Source organism: Nerophis lumbriciformis, linkage group LG21 (assembly GCF_033978685.3).
Source record: "Nerophis lumbriciformis linkage group LG21, RoL_Nlum_v2.1, whole genome shotgun sequence".
Taxonomy (NCBI): Eukaryota; Metazoa; Chordata; class Actinopteri; order Syngnathiformes; family Syngnathidae; genus Nerophis; species Nerophis lumbriciformis.
The window spans coordinates 5,224,678-5,237,821 of record NC_084568.2 but is presented as its reverse complement, the minus strand read 5'-3'; the positions used below and the strand labels follow the sequence as shown (position 1 = coordinate 5,237,821).

Sequence of the window (13,144 nt, the reverse complement as noted above, 5' to 3'; positions counted from 1 at the left end):
ATGAAAAAAAATATTTTCTTCAACTAAAAAAACGATTCGCAAACAAAAAAACGGTTTTCTTCAATTAAAAAAACTTGTAAGCATAAAAACTTAGTTTCTACAAGTAAAAAAATGTACTAAGAAAACCAATTTTCTTCAAATATTAAAAGAGATTGGCAAGTATAAAAACAATTTTCTTCAATTAAAGAAATAATTTGCTAGTATAAAATCTATTTTCTGCAAGTATAAAAGCATGTTCTTCAATCAAAAACATGATTTGCAAGTATAAAAACAATATTCTGAAAGTAAAAAAAAAGTGTTGGCAAGTTTAAACAATATTTTCTGCAAGTAAACAGTATTGAAACAATTTTCTGCCGGTAAAAAAACCGATTAGAAAGTATAAAAACAATTATCTGAAAGTAAAATAAAGTATTGCCAAGTTTAAACAAAAACCTTTTTTTCAAATAAAAAAAACAAACAATTGGCAAGTATAAAAAACAATTTCTTCAATTAAAAATACAACTTGTAAGCCTAAAAACAATTTTCTGTGAGTGTAAAAACAATTTTCTGACAGTAAAATAAAGTATTGGCAAGTTTAAACAATATTTTCTGCAATGAAAAAAAATATTTTCTTCAACTAAAAAGATTCGCAAACAAAAAAACGGTTTTCTTCAATTAAAAAAACAACTTGTAAGCATAAAAACTATTTTCTGCGAGTATAAAAACAAGTTTCTACAAGTAAAAAAATGTACTAAGAAAAACAATTTTCTTCAAATATTAAAAGAGATTGGCAAGTATAAAAACAATTTTCTTCAATTAAAGAAATAATTTGCTACTATAAAATCTATTTTCTGCAAGTATAAAAGCATGTTCTTCAATCAAAAACATGATTTGCAAGTATAAAAACAATATTCTGAAAGTAAAAAAAAAGTGTTGGCAAGTTTAAACAATATTTTCTGCAAGTAAACAGTATTGAAACAATTTTCTGCCGGTAAAAAAACCGATTAGAAAGTATAAAAACAATTATCTGAAAGTAAAATAAAGTATTGCCAAGTTTAAACAAAAACCTTTTTTTCAAATAAAAAAAACAAACAATTGGCAAGTATAAAAAACAATTTCTTCAATTAAAAATACAACTTGTAAGCCTAAAAACAATTTTCTGTGAGTGTAAAAACAATTTTCTGACAGTAAAATAAAGTATTGGCAAGTTTAAACAATATTTTCTGCAATGAAAAAAAATATTTTCTTCAACTAAAAAAAACGATTCGCAAACAAAAAACTATTTTCTTCAATTAAAAAAAACAATTTGTAAGCATAAAAACTATTTTCTGCGAGTATAAAAACAAGTTTCTACAAGTAAAAAAATGTACTAAGAAAAACAATTTTTTTCAAATATTAAAAGAGATTGGCAAGTATAAAAACAATTTTCTTCAATTAAAGAAATAATTTACTAGTATAAAATCTATTTTCTGCAAGTATAAAAGCATGTTCTTCAATCAAAAACATGATTTGCAAGTATAAAAACAATATTCTGAAAGTAAAAAAAAGTGTTGGCAAGTTTAAACAATATTTTCTGCAAGTAAACAGTATTGAAACAATTTTCTGCCGGTAAAAAAAACGATTAGAAAGTATAAAAACAATTATCTGAAAGTAAAATAAAGTATTGCCAAGTTTAAACAAAAACCTTTTTTTCAAATAAAAAAAACAAACAATTGGCAAGTATAAAAAACAATTTCTTCAATTAAAAATACAACTTGTGAGCCTAAAAACAATTTTCTGTGAGTGTAAAAACTGTTTTCTGAAAGTAAAATAAAGTATTGGCAAGTTTAAACAATATTTTCTGCAATGAAAAAAAATATTTTCTTCAACTAAAAAAAAAACGATTCGCAAACAAAAAACTATTTTCTTCAATTAAAAAAAACAATTTGTAAGCATAAAAACTATTTTCTGCGAGTATAAAAACAAGTTTCTACAAGTAAAAAAATGTACTAAGAAAAACAATTTTCTTCAAATATTAAAAGAGATTGGCAAGTATAAAAACAATTTTCTTCAATTAAAGAAATAATTTGCTAGTATAAAATCTATTTTCTGCAAGTATAAAAGCATGTTCTTCAATCAAAAACATGATTTGCAAGTATAAAAACAATATTCTGAAAGTAAAAAAAAGTGTTGGCAAGTTTAAACAATATTTTCTGCAAGTAAACAGTATTGAAACAATTTTCTGCCGGTAAAAAAACGATTAGAAAGTATAAAAACAATTATCTGAAAGTAAAATAAAGTATTGCCAAGTTTAAACAAAAACCTTTTTTTCAAATAAAAAAAAAAAACAATTGGCAAGTATAAAAAACAATTTCTTCAATTAAAAATACAACTTGTGAGCCTAAAAACAATTTTCTGTGAGTGTAAAAACAATTTTCTGAAAGTAAAATAAAGTATTGGCAAGTTTAAACAATATTTTCTGCAATGAAAAAAAATATTTTCTTCAACTAAAAAGATTCGCAAACAAAAAAACGGTTTTCTTCAATTAAAAAAACAACTTGTAAGCATAAAAACTATTTTCTGCGAGTATAAAAACAAGTTTCTACAAGTAAAAAAATGTACTAAGAAAAACAATTTTCTTCAAATATTAAAAGAGATTGGCAAGTATAAAAACAATTTTCTTCAATTAAAGAAATAATTTGCTAGTATAAAATCTATTTTCTGCAAGTATAAAAGCATGTTCTTCAATCAAAAACATGATTTGCGAGTATAAAAACAATATTCTGAAAGTTAAAAAAAGTGTTGGCAAGTTTAAACAATATTTTCTGCAAGTAAACAGTATTGAAACAATTTTCTGCCGGTAAAAAAAACGATTAGAAAGTATAAAAACAATTATCTGAAAGTAAAATAAAGTATTGCCAAGTTTAAACAAAAACCTTTTTTTCAAATAAAAAAAACAAACAATTGGCAAGTATAAAAAACAATTTCTTCAATTAAAAATACAACTTGTGAGCCTAAAAACAATTTTCTGTGAGTGTAAAAACAATTTTCTGAAAGTAAAATAAAGTATTGGCAAGTTTAAACAATATTTTCTGCAATGAAAAAAAATATTTTCTTCAACTAAAAAAACGATTCGCAAACAAAAAACGGTTTTCTTCAATTAAAAAAACTTGTAAGCATAAAAACTATTTTCTGCGAGTATAAAAACAAGTTTCTACAAGTAAAAAAATGTACTAAGAAAAACAATTTTCTTCAAATATTAAGAGATTGGCAAGTATAAAAACAATTTTCTTCAATTAAAGAAATAATTTCCTAGTATAAAATCTATTTTCTGCAAGTATAAAAGCATGTTCTTCAATCAAAAACACGATTTGCAAATATAAAAACAATATTCTGAAAGTAAAAAAAAGTGTTGGCAAGTTTAAACAATATTTTCTGCAAGTAAACAAACATAGTTTCTTCAACTAAAAAATCGATTCACAAACAAAACAAAAAAAATTGGCACGTATAAAAACAATTTTCTTCAATTAAAAAAAACCAACTTGCTCAATATGTTGAAAAATATTCTTAAATGAACCTCTAAAGGCTTAGTGGCCACATGCGTGGACAGCACCTTTTTATCTCTTATTTCCAAAATTGTGTACACTACTGAATTGGGGTCTTATGGCCACTTATGTGGACACTTATACTGCCAGAAGAGTATAACATACAATGGAATTTGGAAAAAAAAAGTGTGAAAATTAAAATTAGCATGTCACTAAACATGAAGTACACGTTTGTGTACGTATGGTCTAAGTACATCATATAAAAAGATGATTTTTAGTTTTTATTCTAATTAGGGTCCAATAAGCCCAAATAGCAAAGAGAAAAAAAAAGAAAAAGAAGCATGTAAACAAACAGTTTGGGCCTTAAGAGGTTAAGTAAATGCTAGTGCCATTATCTTGACATAATGATATGCGCTCGGCATCGTGATTTTTTTTTTTTCATGCTTGAAGTAAGAAATTATTACTTTAAAAAAAGTAGTTTTATACTTGTGAGTGTTGATGACACAGCTTTGCAACACTTGATATTCTAGTTTCAAGCATGTTTTACTCAATATAGGTCATCACATCTCAGCAACAAGCTGTAATATCTTACTGAGATCATTTAGGACCCTTAAAACAAGTAAAACACTCTAACATCAAATCTGCTTAGTGAGAAGAATTAACTTATCAGACAGAAAATAAGCAAATATCACCCTTTTTTGAGATATTTAATCTTACTTAGATTTCACTTGTTGCTAATTTCCTTAGCATTAGCGTCCTTAGCCGTGTTACAATTTGCTGCTGCTCCTCGAACGAACTAAGTAGTGTTTTCAAGGTGAGATAAATCAACAAAGTCTTGTTCAGACGCTCACAAATCGACCTTTTAACTTTGCATTTTGCTCTTCCGGTAAATTAAATCTGCCTTGTTTTAGTTTTAGTGTGATGATGCTAACCTAGCATGCTAACTTAGCAAACCTTTCCCCCCCACCATGACACAAAAGTGACTTTTTGCTTGAAAGGACGCTGCTAAACTGGGCTGAAATATGTGCTTATTTTGACTCGAGTCCCTCAAAAACGGGAACATTATATTTAAATTGTATTTAAATGCTCTGATAAGTAGGAAAAGGTGACACCAAAGTACCACTCATATATACAGTCGTGGTCAAAAGTGTACGTACGCTTGTAAAGAACATCATGTCATGGCTGTATTGAGTTTCCAATCATTTCTACAACTCTTATTTTTTTGTGATAGAGTGATTGGAGCACATACTTGTTGGTCACAAAAAACATTCATGAAGTTTGGTTCTTTTATGAATTTATTATGGGTCTACTGAAAATGTGAGCAAATCAAAAGTATACATACAGCAATGTTAATATTTGCTTACATGTCCCTTGGCAAGTTTCACTGCAATAAGGCGCTTTTGGTAGCCATCCACAAGCTTTTAGTTGAATTTTTGACCACTCCTCTCGACAAAATTGGTGCAGTTCAGCTAAATGTGTTGGTTTTCTGACATAGACTTGTTTCTTCAGCATTGTGCACACGTTTAAGTCGGGACTTTGGGAAGGCCATTCTAAAAACCTTCATTCTAGCCTGATTTAGCCATTCCTTTACCACTTTTGACGTGTGTTTGGGGTCATTGTCCTGTTGGAACACCCAACTGCGCCCAAGACCCAACCTCCGGGCTGATGATTTTAGCTTGTCCTGAATTTTTGTTTCATCTGACCACAGAACTTTCCTCCAGAAGGTCTTATCTTTGTCCATGTAATGTCAGATTGAGCTGTTTGGCCACAATACCCAGCAATATGTTTGGAGGAGAAAAGGTGAGGCCTTTAATATCAGGAACACCATACCTACGGTCAGGCCCGGCCCTAACCAATCTGGCGCCCTAGGCAAGATTTTAGGTGGCGCCCCCCCACATCGGTAGTGAAGTGTATATACTCACAAGAAACCGAATAGCTTTGTCTTTGACCTTTTTTTTTTTACTTAAAGAAAGCAAATTAACAATCAGAATAGTTAACAAGATTAAAAAAAATATGAATAAATAAATGAATACAAAAAATAAAAAATGAATATATGAAATACAATATTTTTTACATACATAAACACAAAATAAAACGTGTCAACAAGTTGCATAAAATAAATTAAAAATACGATATAAATAAGGCACTGCACAAAACAAGATATCAAACCAGTATGACTTTAACAACTATATTACAAAAAAAGGGGATCCTACAGAGTTCTCTATTTGTGCTTTTTAATAGAGATTTTCAGAGCAACCCACATGTTGGGGTACATTTCTGCCAGCTTCTTCTCATGCAGGAAGGTCAAGAGTTCCATGTTTGTCATGTTCTTTGATGGCAATGGTGGGAAATTCTGCATTTCCATTGCAAGTTCTGTGCCATTAATGTCCAGCTGGCTGTCATGGGTCAGAGTAGTACTCAGGGCTGTAGCAGCTCTTCTTTTTGTAAGTTGTGGAAATTGAGGAGTACTCCAAACTTGTCATTCACCTCTCCAAGGCTCTGAAACCTCTCATCGAGTGAAGAGATGGCTGTATGTTTTGCTGCTGCAAAACTGGTGGGTTGTGCTGCTGAAGTGGAGGCAGCAGCGGTAGATGTGGTAGATGGCCCAGGGGTGGGATTTAGAAACTTCAACAGTGCATCTGAAGAGAGGAGTATGTGACACCATTGAGTATTACAGTTTAATAATAAAAACATATGATTCCAGGAATAAAATGAAATTATATAATATAGATGAAAAACCAAAGAGATATATGTATGATGTTAACTGATATGCAAATTAGATTAGATTCAATTTATTGTCATCATTACAGTGAAATGCTGAATAGCAGAATGCAAAGTAACAGTATCATATATTATATGAGAATGTTATGTTATGATTATCTTTAACCGAATCACAGCAGTGCTTAAATTAAAAAACAGCATTCCCTCTCATGTTATATTGCTTAATTAACATTATTGATGTGCACTTTAAAAACTAGGCTTACAACTATACCTAATATATAAAGGGGTGGAAAAGTGACTATTACCTGCAGGGCAAACATTAGCTAACCAGAAGGCAATAACAATGTAAACAAAAAACACCTGCTTAAAAGATCTAATACAAGTCCCTGAGGAATGTAAGGTGGGAGTACTGTAATTACCTAACGTTACATTATTATTTTCCATAACAATTTAGCCCCCTCCACAATATTAACCCGACGTTAAAACAGAACTAGCTATTTATTGATTAACAATTGCCGAATCATGTAATATTAGCTTAATGCTAAAAAGCCAGGTTACTATCACATTCTGTAAGAGACAAATAATTTCATGTAGGCTAACGTTACCTACCTGCTACCTCTGTCTTTTCTCGTTTCTCCTCCTCTTCTTTTCTCTTTTTTCTTCCCTGGGCACCTGACAGTTTTGGCCGTTTTGACATCTTGTGTTGATTTTTTGATGTGGTGACGTCCAAAAAGAGTCATGATACGGGAAGGGAGGGGGCGTAATGTTGTAACAAATAATATTTCTATTAAATAGGCTTTACTTTACATTTTAATTAGCGTGGGATTATTTTTTGTATTTAGAAATAATAGTACCAACTTTTTTTTTCTCTCCAACATTTGTGGCACTGGCGTGGCGCCCCCTGATGGACGGCGCCCTTAGCATTTGCCTATACGGCCTATGCCACGGGCCGGCCCTGCCTACGGTCAAGCATGGTGGTGGTAGTATTATGCTCTGGGCCTGTTTTGCTGCCAATGGAACTGGTGCTTTACAGAGAGTAAATGGGACAATGAAAAAGGAGGATTACCTCCAAATTCTTCAGGACAACCTAAAACATACTTGCCAACCTTGAGACCTCCGATTTCGGGAGGTGGGGGGTGGGGGCGTAGTTGGGGGTGTGGTTAAGAGAGGAGGAGTATATTGACAGCTAGAATTCACCAAGTCAAGTATTTCATATATATATATATATATATATATATATATCCTAAAAATATGCAAACAAAACTGTGTTTGGATAATTGATACTTCAAACTTGCATAAATAAATATTAAGGAATATAACATAACTTGGCTTCTGAGAGCTTCAAAATGTAATGAATAAAATGCTAAAGTTGTTGATAAACAAGCAATTATTTTAATAATTAAATATGGTCATTTTAAATGAATTATTATGATAATTTAAAATTAATTATTTCAAATGTGTTTATTTTAATGTATAATTCTATGGCTGGATGTAATAAGGAGTCAGAAAAAATACAAATAAAAATACAATAAATGATGTTTTTAGCAAAATATAGTAAAAATTTATTTAGTTTTTTTTTTTTTTTTTTTAATTAATAAATATATTTATTTTTAGGTAAAATAAACATAATAATACAATTTATCTCTAGTCTGGATGATTTAGTTCTTGTCACCCTGTTGTCCTCCCGTCGTGAAAAAAGGCTGTCCTCACTCAGGTCCGCATGGAGCTGGAGGGGGCGTGGCCTCCAGCTCCGGCTGAAAATCGGGAGATTTTCGGGAGAATATTTGTCCCGGGAGGTTTTCGGGAGAGGCGCTGAATTTCGGGAGTCTCCCGGAAAATTCGGGAGGGTTGGCAAGTATGACCTAAAATCATCAGCCCGGAGGTTGGGTCTTGGGCACAGTTGGGTGTTCCAACGGGACAATGACCCCAAACACACGTCAAAAGTGGTAAAGGAATGGCTAAATCAGGCTAGAATGAAGCTTTTTAGAATGGCCTTCCCAAAGTCCTGACTTAAACATGTGGACAATGCTGAAGAAACAAGTCCATGTCAGAAAACCAACACATTTAGCTGAACTGCACCAATTTTGTCAAGAGGAGTGGTCAAAAACTGGAGGGTGGAGTGCCATCTCTGGGTTGCCCCAAGTGGAGTAGTTCATGTACCTCAGAGTATTGTTCGCGAGTGAGGGAAGAGTGGATGGTGAGATCGACAGGCGGATCGGTGCGGCGTCTTCAGTAACGCGGACGCTGTATCGATCCGTTGTGGTGAAGAAGGAGCTGAGCCGGAAGGCAAAGCTCTCAATTTACCGGTCGATCTACGTTCCCATCCTCACCTATGGTCATGAGCTTTGGGTTATGACCGAAAGGACAAGATCACGGGTACAAGCAGCCGAAATGAGTTTCCTCCGCCGGGTGGCGGGGCTCTCCCTTAGAGATAGGGTGAGAAGCTCTGCCATCCGGGGGGAGCTCAAAGTAAAGCCGCTGCTCCTCCACATGGAGAGGAGCCAGGTGAGGTGGTTCGGGCATCTGGTCAGGATGCCACCCGAACGCCTCCATAGGGAGGTGTTTAGGGCACGTCCAACCGGTAGGAGGCCACGTCGAAGACCCAGGACACGTTGGGAAGATCAGCTGAACTGCACCAATTTTGTCAAGAGGAGTGGTCAAAAAGTGAAGGGTGGAGTGCCATCTCTGGGTTGCGAAGGAGACCCTGCCCCAAGTGGAGGAGTTCAAGTACCTCGGAGTCTTGTTCGCGAGTGAGGGAAGAGTGGATGGTGAGATCGACAGGCGGATCGGTGCGGCGTCTTCAGTAATGCGGACGCTCTATCGATCCGTTGTGGTGAAGAAGGAGCTGAGCCGGAAGGCAAAGCTCTAAATTTACCGATCGATCTACGTTCCCATCCTCACCTATGGTCATGAGCTTTGGGTTATGACCGAAAGGACAAGATCACGGGTACAAGCGGCCGAAATGAGTTTCCTCCGCCCTTAGAGATAGGGTGAGAAGCTCTGCCATCCGGGGGGAGCTCAAAGTAAAGCCGCTGCTCCTCCACATGGAGAGGACCCAGGTGAGGTGGTTCGGGCATCTGGTCAGGATGCCACCCGAGCACCTCCCTAGGGAGGTGTTTCGGGCACGTCCGACCGGTAGGAGGCCACGTCGAAGACCCAGGACACGTTGGGAAGATCAGCTGAACTGCACCAATTTTGTCAAGAGGAGTGGTCAAAAAGTGGAGGGTGGAGTGCCATCTCTGGGTTGCGGAGGAGACCCTGTCCCAAGTGGAGGAGTTCAAGTACCTCGGAGTATTGTTCGCGAGTGAGGGAAGAGTGGATGGTGAGATCGACAGGCGGATCGGTGCGGCGTCTTCAGTAATGCGGACGCTGTATCGATCCGTTGTGGTGAAGAAGGAGCTGAGCCGGAAGGCAAAGCTCTCGATTTACCGGTCGATCTACGTTCCCATCCTCACCTATGGTCATGAGCTTTGGGTTATGACCGAAAGGACAAGATCACGGATGCAAGCGGCCGAAATGAGTTTCCTCCGCCGGGTGGCGGGTCTCTCCCTTAGAGATAGGGTGAGAAGCTCTGCTATCCGGGGGGAGCTCAAAGTAAAGCCGCTGCTCCTCCACATCGAGAGGAGCCAGATGAGGTGGTTCGGGCATCTGGTCAGGATGCCACCCGAACGCCTCCATAGGGAGGTGTTTAGGGCACGTCCAACCGGTAGGAGGCCACGTCGAAGACCCAGGACACGTTGGGAAGATCAGCTGAACTGCACCAATTTTGTCAAGAGGAGTGGTCAAAAAGTGGAGGGTGGAGTGCCATCTCTGGGTTGCCCCAAGTGGAGGAGTTCAAGTACCTTGGAGTCTTGTTCGCGAGTGAGGGAAGAGTGGATGGTGAGATCGACAGGCGGATCGGTGCGGCGTCTTCAGTAATGCGGACGCTGTATCGATCCGTTGTGGTGAAGAAGGAGCTGAGCCGGAAGGCAAAGCTCTCAATTTACCGGTCGATCTACGTTCCCATCCTCACCTATGATCATGAGCTTTGGGTTATGACTGAAAGGACAAGATCACGGGTACAAGCGGCCGAAATGAGTTTCCTCCGCCGGGTGGCGGGTCTCTCCCTTAGAGATAGGGTGAGAAGCTCTGTCATCCGGGGGGAGCTCAAAGTAAAGCCGCTGCTCCTCCACTCAGTGGCCTAGTGGTTAGAGTGTCCGCCCTGAGATCGGTAGGTTGTGAGTTCAAACCCCGGCCGAGTCATACCAAAGACTATAAAAATGGGACCCATTACCTCTCTGCTTGGCACTCAGCATCAAGGGTTGGAATTGGGGGTTAAATCACCAAAAATGATTCCCGGGCGCGGCACTGCTGCTGCCCACTGCTCCCCTCACCTCCCAGGGGGTGAACAAGGGGATGGGTCAAATGCAGAGGACAAATTTCACCATACCTAGTGTGTGTGTGACAATCATTGGTACTTTAACTTTAACTTTAACATCGAGAGGAGCCAGATGAGGTGGTTCAGGCATCTGGTCAGGATGCCACCTGGACGCCTCCCTAGGGAGGTGTTTCAGGCACGTCCGACCGGTTAGGAGGCCACGTCGAAGACCCAGGACACGTTGGGAAGACTATGTCTCCCAGCTGGCCTGGGAACGCCTCGGGATCCCCCGGAAAGAGCTGGACGAAGTGGCTGGGGAGAGGCAAGTCTGGGCTTCCTTGCTTAGGCTGCTGCCCCCGCGACCCGACCTCGAATAAGCGGAAGAAGATGGATGGTGGTCAAAAATCCAAGCAGAGGCTTGTGGATGGCTACCAAAAGCGCCTTATTGGAGTGAAACTTGCCAAGGGACATGTAAGCGAATATTAACATTGCTGTATGTATACTTTTGACCCAGCACATTTGCTCACATTTTCAGTAAATCCATAAAAGAAGCAAACTTCATGAATGTTTTTTGTGACCAACAAGTATGTGCTCCAATCACTCTATCACAAAAAAAATGGTAGAGTTGTAGAAATGATTGGAAACTCAAGACAGCCATGACATTATGTTCTTTACAAGTGTATGTACGCTTTTGGACCAGGACTGTACAACTAGCTTTATTTGTGTTGTCTGCTTTTATGATGATCTCATTTCCGAATGAGTCGCTGCTCTTAGTCGGAGTGTAAATGTAATGAATGTGTCTCGGAGAATCAGTGTTTATGCCTTGGAACGTGGAGAAAAGTAATATAATATTGTTTTTTGGACCAGTTATGTAAGACGTTGCTCCTCTTCACTACCAGTTTACGCCGCTAGATGGAGACATTGCATATGAGTTTTCTTGTTAAATAATAATAGACAAGTTCAACTTAACCCCTCCTTTCCTTCTATTTTGAATGTTTTTTTTGCTCTTTTTCAGGGATCAAAACGTGAGTTTCTGGCACTGAAATCTCTTTTAATGTGATCGCTACCTATAGCAGTGTTATTTTTTTATTATTTTTAACTGTGCCCTGGCTTGACCTTATTATTAGTCTGACACTGGGTTAGGTCATAGAGAAGTGTGTGTCACAATGCCACCAGATAGTGGTGTGATTACACACACACACACACACACACACACACACACACACACACACACACACACACACACACACACACACACACACCCACACTGTGCCATGAGCAGCTGTGAGTTGTTCATGTTCTGCTCCACCTTCTGCATACTTGACTCAGCAAACTATGAATCCCTAGATGCCCGCTCAGATCCAGCATTCAAAGCCTTGCTCTTGCCGCATTATCCCCCCCCCCCCTTCCCATGTTTGCATGTGCGTGAAACTCAAAACGTGTGTGAATGGACAAACTTAACAAGAGGGACAACACACCAAGTGGCACTTGTATATAATGTATGATATATTCATTTTTTAATATTTCTTTTTTGTACCAGCCAAACTGCTGATATTTATAACAATGGCCTATTTATGTAAACAAAAAAAATGGTTCCTCCTGTAAATAATCAACTGTGAGTTGAAATAAAGATCTTTTAGTATGAACACTGTGGGGTGTTGCCTTATGTCACAGGGGGGGGTGTATATTGTAGCGTCCCGGAAGAGTTAGTGCTGCGAGGGATTCTGGGTATTTGTTCTGTTGTGTTACGGTGCGGATGTTCTCCCGAAATGTGTTAGTCATTCTTGTTTGGTGTGGGTTCACAGTGTGGCGCATATTTGTAACAGTGTTAAAGTTGTTTATACGGCCACTCTCAGTGTGACCTGTATGGCTGTTGACCAAGTATGCCTTGCATTCACTTATGTGTGTGTTAAAGCCGCATATATTATGTGACGCTGTTTGTATGGAGGAAAAGCGGACGTACAGACAGGTTGTAGAGGGCGCTAAAGGCAGTGCCTTTAAGGCACGCCCCCAATATTGTTCTCCGGGTGGAAATAGGGAGAATGGTTGCCCCGGGAGATTTTCGGGAGGGGCACTGAAATTCGGGAATCTCCCGAGAAAATCGGAAGGGTTGGCAAGTATGGTCACAGGTGTCCCGACTAGACCTCGATCTACAGTACAGGCCAAAAGTGTGTGAATGGACAAACTTAAAACAGGAGGGACAACACATGCTAATGCGCACTCATCTGCGCGCGCCATTGCAATCAATCTGCAATCTGCACACCTGTCGCCGATGAGCTCCCTGGGCTTCTTAAGCCAGTGCAGACCTGCGTTCCCGGGCCGGAACGTAGTCATCTGTTCCTGTACCGTAAGCGATCATTGAGCTCAATGCACTCTTGCTCTCTCTGTGTTTGATTGGTCTCGTGTCTTCCTTGTCGTCCTTCCCGCAGCCCGCCTTCGCTCCGCGTTACGAGCTGTGTGTCTGGTCTTCCCCCGCGTTCCTTCCGCTTCCCTGACTGCCTCTTGGATCTCGACCCCCCGCCTGGACACGGACCTTCCACGCCCCGCTATAGCCCCCGACTTC

The 13,144-nt window shown here is 38.3% G+C and overlaps 1 protein-coding gene across 1 annotated transcript in view; it reads left to right on the top strand.

The window, feature by feature from the left end:
- tmem170b (transmembrane protein 170B) overlaps positions 1–12,598 on the top strand; it is a 45,824-nt gene extending 33,226 nt beyond the window's left edge. The window contains exon 4 of the mRNA XM_061983200.2: positions 11,597–12,598. The gene's annotated coding sequence lies outside the window, so the exon portion shown is untranslated. The remainder of the gene's footprint in view (positions 1–11,596) is intronic.
- The last annotated feature ends 546 nt before the right edge of the window (positions 12,599–13,144 follow it).